This window comes from Notolepis coatsorum, assembly GCF_963971535.1.
Source record: "Notolepis coatsorum genome assembly, chromosome: 19".
Taxonomy (NCBI): Eukaryota; Metazoa; Chordata; class Actinopteri; order Aulopiformes; family Paralepididae; genus Notolepis; species Notolepis coatsorum.
Window position 1 is genome coordinate 10,721,683 of NC_140183.1, and position 14,842 is coordinate 10,736,524.

Consider the following 14,842-nt stretch of genomic DNA (forward strand, 5'->3'; position numbering starts at 1 on the left):
AGCTGAAGGGTGGGTCCTGGGCGTTGTGGACAGCGACCCCTACAGTTCGGTCGGGGCGCCTGCTCAGCGAGGGTTGGAACTGAGGAGAGATAGTGTGGCCTCCCACACGCTACACTCTCCCTGGTGAGAACCTGCGCGGAGGAAAGCATGTGACAGTCTCCGGTCTCCCGGACCAACAGTAGGGGAAAGTACGCAACAACCAGGAAGGGTGGGATGGGAGAAAAATCGGGAAAAAGGAGGGGAAGAAAGATAATAATAATAAAAAAAAAAAAAACACTCCGGTCATCACTCCGAGACAGCCGGAGACAGGGAGACAGGGGGCGGCACAGAGAGGGTCGCAACCTCCCGGTCATCATCACGGGACGTCCAACACTCCGGTCATCACTACGAGACAGCCGGAGACAGCCGGAGACAGGGGGGCACGCAGAGAGGGTCGCATCCTCCCGGTCTTCATCACGGGACGTCCAACACTCCGGTCATCACTCCGGGACAGCCACTCACAGGGAGACAGGGAGACAGGGAGACGGGACAGGCATTAGACAGCTTGCGTGATTGTGATGGGCGGACATAGCAATAGATACAAGTGGTAAGCATATATGTGAATAGAATAGAAGTACTTAACGCAGCAGTGACATCTCCTTAGCAAATGATCTCAATACCTTCTATGCGAGGTTTGAGGCTGTGAATAACAACACCAGCCTACAAGCCACGGCAATGGGGAGGGGGGGGTCTGCTGAGGGAGATTCAGTGTTCAGAATAACAGAACATGAGGTGAGGAGGACCTTTAAGAAAGTGAATATCAGAAAGGCAGCAGGAGTCGGACCGGATGGCATCCCCGGCCGCGTCCTAAAAGTCTGTGCCGACCAACTGGCCCCGGTATTCACTGACATCTTTAACCTGTCCTTAGAACAGGCTGTCATCCCCACCTGTCTGAAGAAGTCCACCATCATCCCTGTACCCAAAAAATCTACGCCCGCTTGCCTCAACGACTACCGCCCTGTAGCTCTCACCTCCATAGCCATGAAGTGCTTTGAGAAGCTAGTGAAGGGCTACATCTGTTCCTCCCTCCCCATCAACCTGGACCCCCTGCAATTTGCATACCGCCCTAACAGGTCCACGGAGGACGCCATAGCCCATGTGCTGCACACAGCAGCATCACACCTGGACAAGAGGCAGGGGAACTATGTGAGAATGCTGTTCATCGACTACAGCTCAGCATTCAATACCATAGTCCCCTCCATACTCATAGCCAAGCTCAGGGACCTGGGCTTGAACTATGACCTCTGCCAGTGGGTCTTGGACTTCCTGACGGGCAGACCCCAGGTGGTAAGAGCAGGCAACTGCACCTCCTCATCCATCACGCTCAACATAGGGGCCCCCCAGGGCTGTGTTCTGAGCCCCCTCCTCTACTCCCTGTACACACATGACTGCGTGGCACAGCGGAACAACAACACAATCATCAAATTTGCTGATGACACAGTAGTGGTGGGCCTGATCTCTGCCAACGACGAGAGGGCCTACCTGGAAGAGGTAGAGAATCTGTCACAGTGGTGTCAGGAGAACTGCCTCTCCCTGAACGTCAGCAAAACAAAAGAGATGATTGTGGACTTCAGGAGGTCGGGGGTCAAGGACTACAGCCCCCTCAGCATCGACGGGGCACCGGTTGAGAGAGTGAACAGTTTCAAGTACCTCGGAGCCCACATATCCGAGGACTTGACATGGACCACACACATTGACAGTGTTGTGAAGAAAGCACGACAACGCCTCTACTTCCTCAGGCGCCTAAGGAAGTTCCAAGTCAGTCAGAAGATCCTTAAGAACTTCTACTCATGTACAATAGAGAGCATCCTGACTGGCAACATCACCTCCTGGTTTGGGAATAGCACTGCACAAGACCGTAGCAGACTACAAAGAGTGACACGTTCAGCCAAACGCACAATTGGAGGGGGGCTTCCCACCCTCCAGAACATTTACAACAAGCGGTGCAGGGGTAAGGCTAAGAGAATCATCAAGGACTCCAGCCACCCGAACAACTGCCTCTTTGAACTGCTGCGGTCAGGCACGCGATACCGGAGTCTCAAGGCGAGCACAGAAAAACTCAGAAGATGCTTCTATCCCCAGGCCATCAGGCTGCTCAATGAACAATAAACACTATGCAACAACCATCAAATGCACACAGCACATACACCCACACGCACACACTCACTTTAAACAAACAACACACTGCAGCACCCACTGTCCACACTTTAGATCACCTAAACACACTTTATATTTATTGGTAAAGGATTTGCACTACAACTCGTACACCTTACTGTAAATTGTACCTAAATTGTACCTCATCCCATTTCTGCTTTGCACTATATAGTATTGTATATTAGTACATTGCATAGTATATTGTATATTGTATGGTAACTCAGTTACTTCTATTCTGAATTGAACATTGTACATATGTCTATACTGAACACTGTGACCTCTATTTTTACTTCTATTTTACATGCTATACTATTTTATTTCATACTTATCTTGTCTAGCACAGTCTCTGGAGTGTAACAGTAAGAAGCATTTTGTATAAAAGTATTCTGTACTTCTGTATGACAACTATTAAAGAAACTTGAACTTGAACAGCAATGAAACCACGTTGACAGTCCACAGACAGAAGACGGTAAGAAGCTGATCCATGGCCTCGTGGTGCACGTAGAACAGTCACTGCAATCTTGGCCAAGACATCCACCACCTTGGTCAGCACTACGAGACAAGCTTCTCTGTCTCTTTCTCTACCTTAATCACCCTTTCTGTCTCTTTCTCTACCTCCATCACCCTCTCTCTCTCTCTTTCTCTATCTCCATCTCTCTCTCTGTCTCTTTCTCTACCTCCATCACTCTCTCTGTCTCTTTCTCTACCTCCGTCACCCTCTCTGTCTCTTTCTCTACCTCCATCACCCTCTCTGTCTCTTTCTCTACCTCCATCACCTTCTCTGTCTCTCTCTACTTCCATCACCCTCTCTGTCTCTTTCTCTACCTCCATCACCCTCACCCTCTCTGTCTCTTTCTCTACCTTCATCACCCTTTCTGTCTCTTTCTCTACCTCCATCACCCTCTCTCTCTCTCTCTTTCTCTACCTCCATCACCCTCTCTGTCTCTTTCTCTACCTCCATCACCCTCTCTGTCTCTTTCTCTACCTTCATCACCCTCTCTGTCTCTTTCTCTTCCTCCATCACCCTCTCTGTCTCTTTCTCTACCTCCATCACCCTCTCTGTCTCTTTCTCTACCTCCATCACTCTCTCTGTCTCTTTCTCTACTTCCATCACCCTCTCTGTCTCTTTCTCTACCTCCATCACCCTCTCTGTCTCTTTCTCTACCTCCATCACCCTCTCTGTCTCTTTCTCTACCTCCATCACCCTCTCTGTCTCTTTCTCTACCTCCATCGCCCTCTCTGTCTCTTTCTCTACCTCCATCACCCTCCCTGTCTCTTTCTCTACCTCCATCACCCTCCCTGTCTCTTTCTCTACCTCCATCACCCTCTCTGGCTCTTTCTCTACCTCCATCACCCTTCTCTGTCTCTTTCTCTACCTCCATCACCCTCTCTGTCTCTTTCTCTACCTCCATCACCTTCTCTGTCTCTCTCTACTTCCATCACCCTCTCTGTCTCTTTCTCTACCTCCATCACCCTCTCTGTCTCTTTCTCTACCTCCATCACCCTCTCTGTCTCTTTCTCTACCTCCATCACCCTCTCTGTCTCTTTCTCTACCTCCATCACCCTCTCTGTCTCTTTCTCTACCTCCATCACCCTCTCTGTCTCTTTCTCTACCTCCATCACCCTCTCTGTCTCTTTCTCTACCTCCATCACCCTCTCTGTCTCTTTCTCTACCTCCATCACCCTCTCTGTCTCTTTCTCTACCTCGATCACCCTCTCTGTCTCTTTCTCTACCTCCATCACCCTCTCTGTCTCTTTCACTACCTCCATCACCCTCTCTGTCTCTTTGACATGCCCTTCATCCTCCTCCATCTCTCTGAAGATGCCATATGGACCCTATTGATCATTTCACTCTCCCCGTCGAGGCGTTTCCATCAGGCAGGGAAGTATAGCCTTGCCCAGTGTGATTTACATCCCGAGGTCCTCGGGCACCCGGTGAGATAGAAAACGCTCTGAAATTAAACCTCTGAGGTGGACCGCAGGCCGGCGAGCGGGAGGAGAACACGGGAAGGTCAGAGGATCTCACGTGGAAACAGGGTTCGCCGGGACAACTGAGATCAAAACGGCGCCCCGCCCCGGGTTTCCAAAAAGGCATTTTGAACGAAGGTCGTCCATTGATCTCCAAGATTCAAGATTCAAGATTGTTTATTGTCATGTGCACAGTTAAACAGACAGTTTGCCATACAATGAAAATCTTACTTTGCTAGTCCGCCCTTCACACAAAATCACACAATACTTAATATCTAAATACAAGCGAGTGCTAGAAAATAAGGTAAAACTAGATAAATATAATATATACAAGGCACAGTGAGTAACATTGCACGTTCCGATCAGTGTTTACAATATAAATATAAATGGAGGTGACAGTGGGTCACAGCCGCAGATAAAAAAGTGTCTTTAGTGATTCATAGTTCGGGGGAAGGGTGACAGTGTGATCACAGCAGCAGTCAGGCCAGTGATTTACAATAGAACTGAGTTGACCTCGTGTTGAAAGCATGTGAAACGTGTTTTCTTTCTTTGCTTGTTTGTTTTTACCACGTTTGTTATCTCTAGACCACTTTTGTTCCACATTATGTGCTGCATCGTTGACATGGCGCTCCTGTCACTCAAGATGCTCCCTGCCCCCCCCCCCCCACAGTACAGACCACCACAGTATAGACCACCACAGTATATATTTCACTATTCTGTTAACTACTCAAAATGAATGGCTTAGATATTACAAGCTTAGATATTATGTTAAATAACAGATTTTACAATAATTTGAGGATTTACACAGTTAATGGGACAGAAGCTAGTAATCATAATAATAAGAATACACTTTTTGGTTTGGTGGTGGTTTCAGCTCCTGACTGTGATGGTTTCAGCTCCTGACTGTGATGGTTTCAGCTGTCCTGACTGTGGTGGTTTCAGCTGTCTGTCTGGCTGTGATGGTTTCAGCTGTCCTGACTGTGGTGGTTTCAGCTGTCTGTCCTGACTGTAGTGGTTTCATCTGTCCTGACTGTGATGGTTTCAGCTGTCTGTCCTGACTGTGATGGTTTCAGCTGTCCTGACTGTGGTGGTTTCAGATGTCCTGACTGTGGTGGTTTCAGCTGTCCTGACTGTGGTGGTTTCATCTGTCCTGACTGTGATGGTTTCAGCTGTCTGTCCTGACTGTGATGGTTTCAGCTGTCCTGACTGTGGTGGTTTCAGATGTCCTGACTGTGGTGGTTTCAGCTGTCTGTCCTGACTGTGATGGTTTCAGCTGTCTGTCCTGACTGTGATGGTTTCAGCTGTCCTGACTGTGATGGTTTCAGCTGTCCTGACTGTGATGGTTTCAGCTGTCTGTCCTGACTGTGGTGGTTTCATCTGTCCTGACTGTGGTGGTTTCATCTGTCCTGACTGTGATGGTTTCATCTGTCCTGACTGTGATGGTTTCATCTGTCCTGACTGTGATGGTTTCAGCTGTCTGTCCTGACTGTGATGGTTTCATCTGTCCTGACTGTGGTGGTTTCATCTGTCCTGACTGTGGTGGTTTCATCTGTCCTGACTGTGGTGGTTTCATCTGTCCTGACTGTGATGGTTTCATCTGTCCTGACTGTGATGGTTTCAGCTGTCTGTCCTGACTGTGATGGTTTCAGCTGTCTGTCCTGACTGTGATGGTTTCAGCTGTCCTGACTGTGATGGTTTCATCTGTCCTGACTGTGGTGGTTTCAGCTGTCTGTCCTGACTGTGGTGGTTTCAGCTGTCCTGACTGTGATGGTTTCAGCTGTCTGTCCTGACTGTGATGGTTTCAGCTGTCCTGACTGTGATGGTTTCAGCTGTCTGTCCTGACTGTGGTGGTTTCAGCTGTCCTGACTATGATGGTTTCAGATGTCTGTCCTGACTGTGATGGTTTCATCTGTCTGTCCTGACTATGATGGTTTCATCTGTCTGTCCTGACTGTGATGGTTTCATCTGTCCTGACTGTGGTGGTTTCATCTGTCCTGACTGTGGTGGTTTCAGATGTCCTGACTGTGATGGTTTCAGCTGTCCTGACTGTGATGGTTTCAGAGGTCCTGACTGTGATGGTTTCAGCTGTCCTGACTGTGGTGGTTTCAGCTGTCTGTCCTGACTGTGGTGGTTTCAGCTGTCCTGACTGTGATGGGACATTTGTAGACACATTAGCTAATCTAATTCCTTGTTATTCTGATTCTGAAATGTTGGCTGTTGGTGATTTTAACTTGGATTGTCTAAGGCCCCGTTTAGACGGAAACGCTAGCAGGTGAATCCGCAAAAATATTTTTTCGGATGTGCCTTTCGTTTATACGGAAACAGCGTTTTTACGGGGTGAAACCGCAAAAAAGTGAGACTACCTTCCAGGGTGGAATTCCTAGAAACGCAAAAGCTTTGCGCTCTCGTCTAAACTGTCAAAACCGTATAAATCTGTTAAAACGATGACGAAAGGGTTGTCACGGCTCTGGTCGCGCGTACTGCTTACGTCACAGGTAGCAGGTATGCGCCAGTAGCCGAGACGTAAACAAAGCAAGTCTGACTTATATCAACGGAGATCACCTGAAGGCTACATTGGCAGTACTTTTAACCCTTTCACTGCCACACGACAGAAGGTTAACCCTTTACTATCACACAACCGGCTGTCGTGTGGCAGTGAAAGGGTTAAATACACAAGAATCTGTCCCGCGGCGTGAGTGGACCCACTGTCTGTGAGTGACTCTGCTTTGGTCCAATCACATTCCCCATCCACAGTCTGCGAATCAGAGGCAGAGTAGGGCGGGTCTTCACAGCACGTCATGTGACATATGCGCCAATCGTGTGACAGCGAGGCTCCGTCGTTACAGCGTCGTCTGCACGGAGAATTCCACCCCAAAACGCTCGTCTAAACGTAAAATTAAAAGTGAAACCGCAAAACGACTTTTGCGGTTTCTGTTCACAAAACGCTCGTCTAAACGTAGCCTTAATAACACTCCTGATCATCTTTGGGGGTTGGTAATTAGCTGCTAGATGTCACTCAGCTGCTCCTCCGGCTGACACACACCTGCACCCTGCATCGTGTAATCAGAGAGAGAGAGGAAGTAGCTAGGTCGGGATAGAGTGGGAGAACCAAGGGTATTAGAGGGTGGGAAGCCTGGAGGACTGGGCAGGCATGACGAAATCATATTGACATCCTGACAACATTTATCATATTGACATCCTGACAACATTTATCATATTGACATCCTGACATCATTTATCATATATTGACATCCTGACATCATTAATCATATATTGACATCCTGACATCATTAATCATATATTGACATCCTGACATAATTTATCATATTGACATCCTGACATCATTTATCATATATTGACATCCTGACATAATTAATCATATTGACATCATGACATCATTTATCATATATTGACATCCTGACATCATTAATCATATTGACATCCTGACATCATTAATCATATTGACATCCTGACATCATTAATCATATTGACATCCTGACATCATTTATCATATTGACATCCTGACATCATTAATCATATTGACATCCTCCATGGAGACTCCAAATGCATACGGTGAACATTTTGTTTGCTTCTCTCAAAACGGTCCACACTTCCAAAAGAAAGTATGCAGTATTCCCTCAAGGACTCGTCAACGTTTCATGGCTGTAGCAACAGTATCTAAGGGGGCAGTGAAGGGAGGACTGTAGAGTGATTTTAGTGCACGTTGATGAGGTGCCAAACAGTGGTCTGGGGACTGAGCCTGGGTCGTTAGGAGTTGACAAGCGGCCGGCAGTCAGTGACAGCAGAACATTTGTGCCCTTTTATGGAGAACATGAAGAAACAGTGATGACAACCACAACACTCAGGCTACACCCAAAGCCTCTCTCTCTCTCTCTCTCTCTCTCTCTCTCTCTCTCTCTCTCTCTCTCTCTCTCTCTCTCTCTCTCTCTCTCTCTCTCTCTCTCTCTCTCTCTCTCTCTCTCTCTCTCTCTCTCTCTCTCTCTCTCTGTCTCTCTCTATCTCTCTCTCTCTATCTATCTCTCTCACCCTCTCTCTCTCCCGTTCTCTCACCCTCTTCCCTCTCACCCTCTCTCTCCCGTTCACCCTCTCGCTCTCTCACTCTCTCTCTCTCACTCATTATCTCTTTTTCTCTCTCTCTCTCTCTCTCTCTCTCTCTCTCTCTCTCTCTCTCTCTCTCTCTCTCTCTCTCATTGGGCCTCATTCACCAATACTCTCTTATTATGTTTCTTATATTATTTCTTACCTGTCTATTAAGAAAAAAATAAGAAAAGCCACCGCCACATTCATCAAGCCGTTCTTAAAGTCCAAGTGAATCCCAGCTGTTCTTAACCCTTTCACTGCCGCACTACCAAGCAGTTTAACCCTTTCACTGTGACAATACACATAAGGTTAACCCTTTCACTGCCACACGACAGCAGGTTAACCCTTTCACTGCCACACTACAGAAGGTTAACCCTTTACTATCACACTACCGACGGGTAACCGTCGGTAGTGTGATAGTAAAGGGTTAACCTTCTGTAGTGTGGCAGTGAAAGGGTTAAACTGAAATGCGCGTTCGTGCTCAATTTATTTGCATACAGACACGCCCGCCATCTCCTTATAAGGCGAATGAGGCGCAGGGCTTGACATTAAGGCTTGTCCTATTGTCCGGGACAAGTAAAAAAAATCTCGGACAAGCATAATACAATTAAAGTAAAAAAAATATATATATATATATATATATTCCCCAAACGAATAGTAACGTTATTCCATCTGATCAGAAAGTGACTGTCTCACAGTGTCACACTGGAAACTCTCAATCTCTGTACGTCAATATTACTTGTCCCGGACAAACGGCGAGTGTCTTCTGAGTGAGTGCTCGCTTAGTTGGCACTGACAGTGGCACGAGACCCGCGAAAATATCAGAATGTTTAATAGAATGTTTAATAAAAGTTGGTTGTTTTGTTGTTACCCGTTGATCTAATGTGCCTGTTGTTAAAAGAAATTATTTCAAATAAAAATACAATTATTTATTCGAATGGTGTTATTTATGGCAATGACAACTATACCGTAATAACAACTATACCGTAATAACAACTTTACCGTAATAACAACTATACAACTATAGGCGTAGACCAGGGTTTAACCCCTGGTGGTCAAGAGAGAGGGGAGATGAGGAAGATGAGCTGGTGCTGACGGGGAGTGAAGATGAGCTGGAGGACTGATCATACAGTAGATACCACACACACTGTGTTTAAGTTATTAAATCATAATAATTGTCCAAATCTCTTGTCGGTTTTATTTATTTTTTAATAGGCCTTTATTAAGTACATTTCGGACAAGTAAGTTTAACTTTTGCACAAGTAAGATATATAAAAAGGACAAGTGGCTCAAAAAGTTAATGTCGAGCCCTGGAGGCGTGTGTAAAACAGCCGAGGTTCGGCATCTGATCCCTGTCTGATCCATTTAACAGGAAGCGATTTGCGACTGATCTCAAAATTACACACACACACGTCTCATGACTCGCGACTCAGTGCATGTGTGTGTGTTCCTGTGGGTCGCTCATCGCATGTGTGTGTGTGTTAATCTGATGACAAATAAAGACTTATACTTGTACTTATATGTACTGTATAGTGCGAAATAAATCGTTCCAGCAAAGTAGGCTTTGTCAATACTGAATGACTGCGCAGTAGGTTGGGAAATACCGGATCTGTCACCTGTCCTCTCTCTCTGAAAGGTCCCTGTGGCTAAAACCCTGAGTGCGCTCAGAACTTGTAGGTGTGGAGCAGAGAAGAGAAGAGAGGAGAGGAGAGGAGAGGAGAGGAGAGGGGGGGAGGAGAGGTTGTAAATATGCATTCTATGCGTACGGCCTGGGCAGCCATCATATAACTGTTCTAACAGCAATATATAATCCATTTCAGAAGCAGAACGCATGCAATAAGTTATAATAATAATAATTATTATTATTGAAAAGTTCTGGGTTTATAAAGTCCTATTTGGGGGTATTTGGGGGCAATTGACCAATGGTTTGCTTTCAACCCATGAACTCCTTTCTCTCTCACCTTTTTATATATATATTTTTTATTTTATCTACTAAAACTGTATTGTATTGTATTGTTTGTTTCGTAAAGTGTCTTTGAGCATTAGGAAAAGCACTATATAAATCTGATGTATTATTATTATTATTATGAATGGTAGGCTTTTTTAAATGTTTCTCATCTGGGTAAGAGTTTCCTTGACCACTCTTAGAATGTGGTTTTGCCTATAAGAGAAAAGCAAAAATAAGAAAACATTGCTGAATCCGTAAGAACAAAATAAGAAGAAATGCTAGTTAAGAATGAAATATGTTCTTATATCGCTTCATGAATGAGGCCCATTCTCTCTATAGTTCTCTTTCTCTCTCATTCTCTCTCTCTTTCTCTCATTCTCTCTTTCTCTCATTCTCTCTCTCACTCTCTCTCTCGTTCTCTCTCTCTCGCTCTCTAAAATGTTTCTATCATTCTCTCTCATTCTCTCTCTCATTATCTCAATCGTTCTCTCTCTCATTCTCTATCTATCTCTATCTATAAATATCTTGGGATTTTTGTCGATAACACACTAACCTGGAACACCCATGTAGATAGCCTGTGTAGCAGACTACAACAACGACTGCACTTTCTACGTCGCCTTAGAGTGCATGGTGTAGATCAAAAATGTATGTTACTTTTCTACCAATCTGTATTAGAGAGTCTCATCAGATACGGTATTTACAGCTTGGTTTGGTAACCTGTCTGTACAATTAAAGTCCAAACTGGTCCGTCTGATGCAGACTGCATGGAAGATCATAGGGGTGAAAGGTCACCCATCCCTGCAGTCTATTTTTGAACAGGCTACTCTAAGGCAAGCCAATAGCATAGTCTCGGACCCATGGGCGGAGTTTATGGGGGTGCAGGGGGTGCATTGCACCCCCTGGTGGCCGGGGGTGAAATTGCTTAAAAAAATAAAAAAATAAAAAAAATAAAGATTATTTTTATTTTAATAAAATTATAATAATTGTGAGAAACAAATCTGAATTCTATTATGTTTTGTTTTACAATACATTCATTTTATAGTAGTAATCATGTCACATTATAAGGCGAACCTTCTGTAGTGTGGCAGTGAAAGGGTTAACGCGCGGCCAAGCACCACCATTCGCAGCAGCAGCAGCAGAATGCCCCGCGCGATAGTAACGCTTGTACAAAGCCACTTATTCTGAGATGATAATTAATGGATCTGGATAACCAATGCACGGATTTTGTCGAGGCAGGTAGCGTTATTTCGGGAAAATTGATATCTATAGTCTGGTATATTTTTCGTCCACGAAAAATGGAGGCTGTAATAATTATTATTGCTCGAGAGTCTCTATGAATAATAATAATTAGAGCCTCCATTTTTCAAGTCAGTTAAAAATGATCCCCCGTAGTGCTGTGTGTGAGTGTGTGTGTGTGTGCTGCTGTACTACCTAAATAAAATAAAAAATTAGGGGTTAGGGCATTGTAAAAACGCTAAAATAATAAAATAAAGGTAAAAAAAAAATGGGTATCGTTCGCCAAGTAGTCGCACCCCCTGGCGTCAAGTTCAAACTCCGCCTATGCTCGGACCCCTCCCATGTCTTACATGCCGAGTATGAGCTACTGCCCTCTGGGATGAGGTTTAGAGTTCCACGCTCTCTAGACTAAACAGGTTTAAAAACTCCTTTATTCCGATCTCAGTTAAACTTTTAAATAGGGCCAGATAAAGGGCAACTATCGAACGGATATTTGGTTGCTATATTATCGTGTATACTACTATAATATTATAATATTAATATTATCTTATTTGTGTATACTATTCTAATTTTGTGTTGCCAGACATCCTGCTGTGCAGGTACTTTACTGTATATTTTATATTGTGTATTGTTTGGAGTCAGTTGTGCTGTGTCATGTCTGTATGTATGTATGTATGTGTCTGTGGCTGTAGTGGGTGTAAGCCCAAGACAAATTTCCCAGCTGATGGGACAATAAAGTGACTCTTGACTCTTGACTCTTGATCTCTCTCATTATTTCTCTCTTTTGCTATCTTTCTCTCTACCTCTCTCTTCCAATCAGTCTCTATTACACACCACTCTCTCTCTCTCTCTCTCTCTCTCTCTCTCTCTCTCTCTCTCTCTCTCTCTCTCTCTCTCTCTCTCTCTCTCTCTCTCTCTCTTCCTCAGGTCATCGTCACCTCAACAGTCAGTTGTTCAGCCTCTGGCAGCGATCGCTTCCTTTTTCCATTCATTTATGAGATCTGTTATGGAAATGACTGGCTAACACACACACACACACACACACACACACACACACACACACACACACACACGCACAGACACAGACACACACACACACACACACACACACACACACACACACACACACACACACACACACACACACACACACACACACACACACACACACACACACACACACACACACACACACACACACACACACACACAGACAAACACACAGACACACAGACAAACACACACACACAGACAAACACACACACACAGACAAACACACACACACGCACAGACAAACACACACGCACAGACAAACACACACGCACAGACAAACACACACACAGACAAACACACACACACACGCACAGACACACACAGACACACACACACACACAGATGCACACACGCACACACACAGACACACACACACACAGGTGGGTTCTGAACAACAGGGAAGGCTAGTGCGAGATCCTCTATCGTGGGGTATAGAGTATGCAAAAGAGATGGCAGGAGTCTCTCTGCTCACAGCGCTACAAGGAACTCATCTGGAACAAACCTCTCTGCACTTGGTTCCTATTTAAATCAGGAGTCGTCGGCCCAAAGGAAGACAAAGGATTAATCCAAAACAAAAAAAAACAGACTTTGCATGTGACAAAGGACCCAGTTAGTGACCTTACAACAGTACATACATTCAATACAGTCCGTTTACATGGACCTGGGTTTCAAACCTCCACCCTTTACATGGACCTGGGTTTCAAACCTCCATCCTTTACATGGACCTGGGTTTCAAACCTCCACCCTTCACACAGACCTGGGTTTCAAACCTCCACCCAGTTTACATGGACCTGGGTTTCAAACCTCCACCCTTTACACAGACCTGGGTTTCAAACCTCCACCCGTTACATGGACCTGGGTTTCAAACCTCCACCCTTTACATGGACCTGGGTTTCAAACCTCCACCCTTTACATGGACCTGGGTTTCAAACCTCCACCCTTTTACACAGACCTGGGTTTCAAACCTCCACCCTTTACACAGACCTGGGTTTCAAACCTCCACCCTTTACACAGACCTGGGTTTCAAACCTCCACCCTTTACATGGACCTGGGTTTCAAACCTCCACCCTTCACATGGACCTGGGTTTCAAACCTCCACCCTTCACATGGACCTGGGTTTCAAACCTCCACCCTTTACACAGACCTGGGTTTCAAACCTCCACCATTTTACACAGACCTGGGTTTCAAACCTCCACCCTTCACATGGACCTGGGTTTCAAACCTCCACCCTTTACACAGACCTGGGTTTCAAACCTCCACCCTTCACATGGACCTGGGTTTCAAACCTCCACCCTTCACACAGACCTGGGTTTCAAACCTCCACCCCTTTACAAGGACCTGGGTTTCAAACCTCCACCCTTCACATGGACCAGGGTTTCAAACCTCCACCCTTCACATGGACCTGGGTTTCAAACCTCCACCCTTTACATGGACCTGGGTTTCAAACCTCCACCCTTCACACGGACCTGGGTTTCAAACCATCACCCTTTACACGGACCTGTGTTTCAAACCTCCACCCTTCACACAGACCTGGGTTTCAAACCTCCACCCTTCACACGGACCTGGGTTTCAAACCTCCACCCTTCACACGGACCTGGGTTTCAAACCTCCACCCTTCACACGGACCTGGGTTTCAAACCTCCACCCTTCACACGGACCTGGGTTTCAAACCTCCACCCTTTACATGGACCTGGGTTTCAAACCTCCACCCTTTACACGGACCTGGGTTTCAAACCTCCACCCTTCACATGGACCTGGGTTTCAAACCTCCACCCTTTACACGGACCTGGGTTTCAAACCTCCACCCTTTACACGGACCTGGGTTTCAAACCTCCACCCTTCACATGGACCTGGGTTTCAAACCTCCACCCTTTACATGGACCTGGGTTTCAAACCTCCACCCTTTACACAGACCTGGGTTTCAAACCTCCACCCTTTACATGGACCTGGGTTTCAAACCTCCACCCTTCACATGGACCTGGGTTTCAAACCTCCACCCTTCACATGGACCTGGGTTTCAAACCTCCACCCTTTACACAGACCTGGGTTTCAAACCTCCACCATTTTACACAGACCTGGGTTTCAAACCTCCACCCTTCACATGGACCTGGGTTTCAAACCTCCACCCTTTACACAGACCTGGGTTTCAAACCTCCACCCTTCACATGGACCTGGGTTTCAAACCTCCACCCTTCACACAGACCTGGGTTTCAAACCTCCACCCCTTTACAAGGACCTGGGTTTCAAACCTCCACCCTTCACATGGACCTGGGTTTCAAACCTCCACCCTTTACACAGACCTGGGTTTCAAACCTCCACCCTTCACACAGACCTGGGTTTCAA

The 14,842-nt window shown here is 45.9% G+C and overlaps 1 protein-coding gene across 1 annotated transcript in view; it reads right to left on the reverse strand.

Moving 5' to 3' along the window:
* Positions 1 to 14,842, reverse strand: part of LOC311245932 (transcription initiation factor TFIID subunit 2-like) — a gene marked incomplete at both ends in the record, with an annotated part of 83,762 nt that overhangs the window by 9,520 nt on the left and 59,400 nt on the right. The gene's annotated exons all lie outside the window — the stretch shown is intronic.